The following is a 7,853-nucleotide window of genomic DNA, read 5'->3' as shown; positions in this document are numbered from 1 at the left end:
GCTAGTCTGGAGGGGGATGACAAGAGGGTGGTCGTGTGGATCATCCTCGCCCGTGTACTGCCCATGTACCCTTTGCCAGGAATTACGCTGAGTGCGTTCTTACACCAGTCAGTCTCATGCGGTCCTCGTGCAACACTGAGAGGACTTGTCATATGGGCACCATCATTCCCATTCTACAGATGGGAAAACTGAGGCCCAGGACCAGGTGACTGGCCAAAGCTCTTTACTCCAGAGTTTTCATAAGTGTCTTCCAAGGGTCACAACCCACACGGATGCTCCTCGGAACAAGGGATTCCTGGCCCAGTGGTTTGGGGAAGCCCTGGATATTGTGTCCCCCTCTGCTTTGCGGAGGCCGACGGCATTTAAGCCAGTTAGAGTCGCTCAGAAAAGAAAACTGTTTCCTTTGGCTTAATTCGGTGTTTTCCAAACTTGCTTGAAAAGGGAATCTCTTTTTTTAAAAGACACTGTTATTAGTGTGGAACTTTGTTCTACAAAATACAAGACACACTTGCCTCCTTAGTCTCAAATGAAAGAACGATGCGGCAGTTCCCCTATAAACTGAATAGAGCTTAAGAATTATAAAGGCATCGTTTTTTATTATTGCTATTGTTGTCATCATCATGTTCTCCGTTATTTTTTTATGGATCCTCTCCACGGCCTTCTGGCCACTGTAATGCTGAACAATGACTAACATTTCCAGAGCCCCTCTCTTGTGCCACCCGCTATTCTAAGTGCTATGTGTGTGTTAACTCATTTAGACCTTACAACAGCTATGCAGGTGTTACCCCCACCTGAAGAAAAAATGACAGGAGATCATGATGATTAAATGAGTAATAGACGTAAAATTCTTAGACAGAAGCACTTAAAAGTCCTAGAAGTACTTGCTGGACCCATTATCCCCATTTCACAGAAGAGGAGACTAAGGTACAGAAAGGCTGATCACATCTAGATCGCATTGATGGTGAGTGGATTGGAACACGGACGGCCGGGGGCAGGGCCTGTGCTGGTGCCCAGTGTACACTCTGCCCCGCTGCCTGAGGAGGAGGGCGATCCCTGGCTCCGGGCCCTTGGCAACAACCCCCGAATTCCCCGAGAGCGGCTCTTCTCCGCCTGGGGCCACCGCCCCCCATCCTGACGATACCCGCTGCCCGGTGTAAGCACTGCCACAAGCACCCTCAGGGGAGAAGAAAGGGCACAAGATCTGGGGTTAGACGACCCTGGATTGGACCCCAGCCCTGCTGTTTACTGACTGGGTGACCTTAGACAAGTAACTTAACCATCAGTTTCCTCTTCAGTGAACAGAGAGTGTAATCTACCTCACAGGCCTGTGCGAGGATGGACTGTAATAAGGGGTATCAAGCACTTAGCACAGGGCCCAACCCATCTTGGGCCCTCAATAAAGTATGGCCCAACACCTCCCCTCCACCCCCCAACCCCCCGCCTCCTCTGGGAAGCCTTCACTGGCTCTGCCTCCCTCCAGCCCCAGTCAGGACAGGGCCCCCCTGCTGTATCCCTGGTTTACCCCCGCCTCAGCCTGCCACACCCCCCATCTTGAAATCATGACTATGTGTGTCTGTCTCCCCCACAACATGGAGCTCCAAAGGTGGGTCTTGTTCGCTGCTCTATCCCCAGGGCTTAGCACACCAAGCTCACACACAGGGGGAGCCCAGTTCATGTTTGCTGAAGAGATGATAGAATGAGAACAAGAAATACAGCTAATATTAATATGCAGAGTCCACTGTGTACTATACCCAGTTGTTCCAAACATTTTACATGGATTCGAACTCATTTTTTAAAAATATTTTTTATTGATTTTTTACAGAGAGGAAGGGAGAGGGATAGAGAGTTAGAAACATCGATCAGCTGCCTCCTGCACACTCCCTACTGGGGATGTGCCCACAACCAAGGTACATGCCCTTGACCAGAATCGAACCCGGGACCCCTCAGTCCGCAGGCCGACGCTCTATCCACTGAGCTAAACCGATCAGGGGGATTCTAACTCATTTAATGCAACAAATATATAAGGTAGGTACTACTGTTATGAGGTAAGTGCCATTTGAGGAAACTGAGGCACAGGGATGTGCTTGGTAAATAACAGATACGGCATCTGAACCCAGCCCGCTGGCCTTGGAGCCTGCCAGCCTCGCCATCGTAAATGAGGTGAACAGAGGGCCACCTCCCTACCCTCGCAGGGTTACTGAGGCCAAAAGATCCTAAGAGCCCTACGTGTGCACAAAAGTTTATTGTTACTAAGTTCCAGAAAAGGAGGGGATCCGGGTTCAGGGTCTGCTCCTCCCAGGCCTCCCTTTCCCCATCTGTGAAGTAAGGATTGGACTTGACAATAGCAGGGCTCTGGCAGTCTTGGTGGTGCCTGCCCGCAGACCTAGGAGGTGGGGAGGGGGGAGGGAAAGGGAGGTTGGGCCAAGAAAGACCTAGAAACAGGTGGGGCCAGCCAGGGGCCAGCAGAGCAGGGAGGGGCCCCACTGCTGCCTCTGTGAGCACCCGAGTCAGAGCTGGCTCTAGTTCAGCTAAGAGTAGGGGCCAGGGGCCAGGCCCCAGCTAGGCTAGGGTGACACAATAATTAAGGGCAACCCTGACCATTCACAAGCAGCCGGCACTTTGCAGTGGCATCACCTCACCTGGGCCGCCCCCCAGCCCTGTGATTGTCGGCCCTGAGAAAGAAGGCCCGGGGTCACACGGTGGGTCAGTGTCTAGACCCCACATGACCTGTCTGTTGTTGGCTGATCAATTGAAACTATAGCAAGTCATAGGCTAAAAGATGCTCTGGCTCTTTAAGGCGGGAGCTAACAGGACCCAGATGGCACGCCTGGGCCACGGTTGGGGAGAGAAGTCGCCATTTCCACTCATTAAAAGTTTGGCCGGGCGAGCCAAGTGGGCACCTGGGGCCGGCGGCTCTCCGCGGGCTCGGGCGCAGCTGGACCCCGTGCCAGGCCCGGGCTCTGTAATTGGGCCCCAGGCGTCCTGCTGAACCCTCATCCCCCCCAGGAGCCTCAGGGCCACTGAGGTCCAGCTCATTACGGCCTAATTGGTGGCAAATCACTCAGCCGGCCTCGGGGATGAGCTCAGAGTGAGAAAAGTTTGAGCCTCCAAACTTCCTCCCAGGCGGCCACAACTTTCTCCGCAGGGGCCCACATTTCCCCAGCCCTGGGGGCACCGGATGTTTCTCCATCAGCGCCCAGGTTTCTCCGCGGTTGCCCAAGCCCAGGGGCACCAGCCGCACGCTGCTGTCCCCGCCGGGGCTGGCGTAACCCTCAGCCACAGCTGAGGTCTGAGGCACCTCTCAGCTCCCCAGAGCCTGCCAGTGCCCTCAGCCTGCGGAGGGAGGCCCGGCTCTACCCTCCGCTCCCTACCCCATCCCGGGACACCTGCTGGTGCTGGGACAGCAGCCCCTCCACACCCAGGGAACAGGGCCTGGGCGTTCCTGGGCCGAGCACCACATCCCTGAAGGGGAAAAGTCCTGACCATGGGCGTCCAGGGAAGTTCACAGAGCCTCCCCCCCAACCCCTCCGCCTTTAGCCCATTTCCCACTCTCAGCAGCCACAGGAGGGAAGGTGATGCAAAGATGATGATGGCGATAAAGGATAAACAAATGATTATCACTGCAGACCTCAGCGTCTTCTCTGCATCAGCCCGTTTACGCCTCAGAGAAGCCCCAAGAGGGACAGTCCCTACCCCCACTTCATTGATGAGGAAACTGAGGCGCAGAGGCCCGAAGCTCTTCCACCTCCTACCACCTTTCCCTGCAGAGAATATTAGCTTTGACATGAGACCGATTTGGGCTCCAACCCTGCCACTTAACTAGCTGTGTTGAGTCATGCATATTATTTAACTTCGCTGAGTCTGTTTCTTCATCTGTGAACTGGGGATGTTATCATATCCATTTCCTGAGGTTGTGAGGTTAAACACGGTGTATCTAAAATGCCTACCCTACCCCTGGCTGGTTTGGCTCAGTGGATAGAGTGTTGGCCTGCGGACCGAAGAGTCCTGGGTTTGATTCCGGTCAAGGGCACATGCCTGTGTTGTGGCTCAATACCCAGTAGGTAGCTGATCAATGATTCTCTCTCATCATTGATGTTTCTATCTCTCTCTCCCTTCCTCTCTGAAATCAACAGAAAAAAATTGTTTTAAATAAGTAAATAAAAAATAAAATGCCTACCCGAGTCCTGGCTCAGAGCAAACGTTCGCTAAATGACTGTGGTTAATACACTCTTACAACTTGTGGGACAAAAAAGCACAGGATTTGGAGCCAGCAATTAAAAAAATATGTTGGCTCCCTAGCCCATGCCAGGCTCCGTAGCAGGCCCTGGAGTTTCCCGTGTTGGTTAGAAGCCCTTCTGAGCAGAGGGAGGAAGGACAGGGCAGGGTCCATCTGAGATGCCCCAAGCCCTCCAAGCCCAGGTGGATAGTTGGTTAAATACTAGAGCAATATCTGCCCCGCAGGGTGACGGCGAGAACCACGTGTGACAAGGCAGACAAGTGTGGTCTGCTATTCCAGAGCCATCAGAAACATCCCTCCATGTCACAGACACGGAAGCTGAGAATCTGGGGCCGCAGGTCATTGCCAAGGTCACCCAGCTGGTGGTGGCCAAGCCCCGGGAATGCTCCACAGCCTTGCTCAGCCTCCCAGCTCAGTCACTCACTGCAGCCTCACTGACACACGATGGGGAGCAGGCCCTACCTCTTCCCAGGGAACTCACAACCGGGAGTCAGTAAGAAGACGGGAGATGCTCGAAATACATGCAGAAAGGACACACGCCCAGGGGCATGCGGAGGGAGTGGGGGTACATGCCTCCCACCTCTCCCTGCTGAGACGTGTAAACTGTGAGCTCCAGGACCATCTCTCTTTGGCTTGCTTTGCCCCTGAATAAACCCACAGCCTGTGCCGAAACAGAGAGCTTGCTATAGACACACAGCTTCAAGGCCACAGCCCCCTTCCAATCAGATGGGGCCCCACAATCTCTCTGAGAGAGAAAGTCTCTGCCCCTTCGAGATGGTCTGAGCTCAGTAGTGATGGGCGATCATTATGGGCCGGGGCCAGCTAGCTCTGGCCTCTGTTCCCTGGGAGGCCTGACTGAAGGTGGTGGCAGAAGGGAGCTGGGTCTGGGACCTTCTTAGAGCCCCTGAATCATTGGTAACCACCTGGCCAGAGAATCCCACACCTGCAAGAGGAATCGGGGACTCCGGGGAGGGCAGAGGCTGAGGGTCTGGAAGGGGTCTGAGGAAGTGAACCAGGTTGGTCCAAGATCCTCTGGGGAAGATTTGGAGGGGGCTCAGAGGAGACACGCAGGAGTTAAGTGTGGGAACAGCAGCAATGGAGAGCAGAATCAGACAGCCTAAGTTCAAGTCCCAGCTCTGCCGCCTCCTGGCGGCCTGGCCTTGGGCCAGGGTGTGGCCTTTACCTGTTTCGTCATCCATACAATTGGGGTAATAGTCCAACCACATAGGATTGTTGTGAGTATTGGAGAGAAAGTCTAATATTTATAGACTGTGTTAGAAACTGCTAAATAAGGTACAGACATTAGCTCACCTGATCCTCACAACATCCCTATGAGGCTTTGTTTGTTCACAGCTGTGTACTACTCCTAGCCAGCTGGTGCTCAGTAACATGTGCTGACTGAATGAGTGAATGAAAGTGGGGCTGGTGTTGCCATGCCCATTTTTCAGAAGAGCACACTGAGGCTCGAAGAGAGGAAGCAACTTGCCAGGACCACACAGAGCCGGGTCTCTTGCCCTGACACCAGCATGTTCTGACTGACTCAGGCTCACAGTCCGAGAGGGAGTGGGGGGGCCACACCAGGAATGCCCACGGTTGAGGAGTCTCAAACTAAGCAGCCCAGCCAGGCACAGGCTGCCCCTTTCCCCAGGCACAGTCGCTCCAGCACAGGCCTGAGCCCAGGAAGCCTCTGTCCGAAGTGGTGCTTGGGTGCCACCTTGTGGCTGTTGTGGGCAATGCAGGCTGCACCTGGCCGGGCGGAGAAAGGAAGGTCAGCCCTGCAGCCTGAGAGCTGTCAGTCCACAGATCCTGGACTAGGCCCCCGCCCAGACATGAATAAGAAAGGACAGGCTGCCACAAAAGCCTCGCTCAGAGACCACACGGCCCCCAGAGCCGAACAACTTGCTTATGGGGCAGCCCCGGACCTGAGGGGAGGCAGGCTTTTCGAGTCAGTGTGAGGGCGCTTCGGATCTCATGAGAGAGCAGATTTTGATGCAGAGGATCCTGACCTCTTTGACCGGGAGAGAAACCAGGAAGGAGAGTTTAGGGCAGGGTGCCATGGGGGCCAAGAAGGAGGAAAGGGAGGAGAGACGGCGGATAAGTGGACCACCCGGGAGCCCTGGGATGGGGGTGGGAGGCTACCAGGTGCCCGGGCTAGTGGGGCTGCCCAGGTGCCCTCCACATGGGACACAATGTGAAATCTGGGCTCCGAGACTCCTCACACTGCAGCAACTCGGCGCCGCTGGGGCAAGAACGGTCAGAGACGGCTTCCGACAGCAGGTGGCGCCTGACGCCCCAGAGCAAGCCCAGGCGGCAGCCAGGGTCGCTGAGGGAAGGGAAGACAGGCTGGGCAGAGGAGTGGATGGCAGAGTGCAAGCAGCTTGGCCTTGCTGGAGGGCAGCTGCCCCTCAGGGAGGGGATGTGAAGGAAAACCCCTGTTCTGTAGGACTACTGTTTGGAGTTCTCTGCTGTTCTTTGGACGGCCTCTATCTAATTCTGAAAAAGTAACTTTGCTTTCTAGCCTGCTTGAATAATGGGGGAAATAGACTTAGCTGTCTGGCCTTGTAGGCCAGAGACTAGATACACCCAATGCCATGCCAGGTACATTTTTGATTGGATGGAGCTGTGTAGTTTTCAAGGCCGCCGCCAGCAAGCACACAAAGGGCTGGTTCTTCCATAGAGAGGGAAGTTCTGCTTGTGGCTTTGCTTAGAATTTAAATTCATTTCCCTGAGCCCACCGTGGTAAATAAAATGTAACTCCAGAATCTTAAAGGAGGACGCTGAATCAAAGATTTGATTCAGGCATAAGACCAGTAGGGAATGTGCTAGGGGCAGGGGCCTGGCAGAGAAGAATTACTGAGGGGCAGGGACCATGGGAGAGAAAAATTGCTAATTATCTTGCTAGAAAAGCAATGTGTTATGATTAAACCCAGCCAGGTGTGACCTTGCTTTCCTCCCATTTGTACTTGTAAACTTTATACGAACTTTTACCCTGCCAGTATCAGAAACGGCTAATGAACCACTTTGCAGTTTGTTTTTTCTTTTTCTTTTTTTTTTTTTGGAAATACTTTGTAGTATTGCAGATAAAAGGCTTTGCTGTACTCTCAGTTGGCACTGCAAGCTGTGATGCTCCGACGGGAGGGACGTGGCTGTAGTCAGCTGGCCAGCTTAATAAAGGCTCTTAAAATTTAAATTTTGAGTCGGTGGCCTATCTCGCTGATTGAACCCATAACAGGGATGGGGATAAGAGCTGGCCTTTCCTGGTTGGCAGTGGGGTTGGTGGGGTTTTACTGGGCGAGACGAGGTCAGGTCTGCTTTCCCAGAGGATCCTCCGGCAGCAGAGGGAGAGGTGGGGCTGTGCCCGGCATGAGGCCTAGAGGAGACCCGGGACTAAGGTTCGGGACCTGGACCGAGACTCCTTTGGAAGTAGGATTGGCAGGACTTGGTGCCAGATGAGATGAGGGGTGTGAGGGAGAGGGACGAGCAGGGTGATGCCCTGTGAGCTGGCTCAGGCCGTGGGCTGGGCTTCCTGAGAAAGGGCATTGAGTGAGGAACTGACGGGTGTAGGCGGGAGGGCCGGCGGTGCGGCCAGCGGTGACCATGTTGCATTGAGATGCGT

The sequence above is a fragment of the Myotis lucifugus genome, unplaced genomic scaffold (genome assembly GCF_000147115.1).
Source record: "Myotis lucifugus unplaced genomic scaffold, Myoluc2.0 scaffold_138, whole genome shotgun sequence".
Lineage (NCBI taxonomy): Eukaryota > Metazoa > Chordata > Mammalia > Chiroptera > Vespertilionidae > Myotis > Myotis lucifugus.
The sequence above is the reverse complement of the archived record's forward strand: the minus strand, read 5'-3'. Positions refer to the sequence as shown.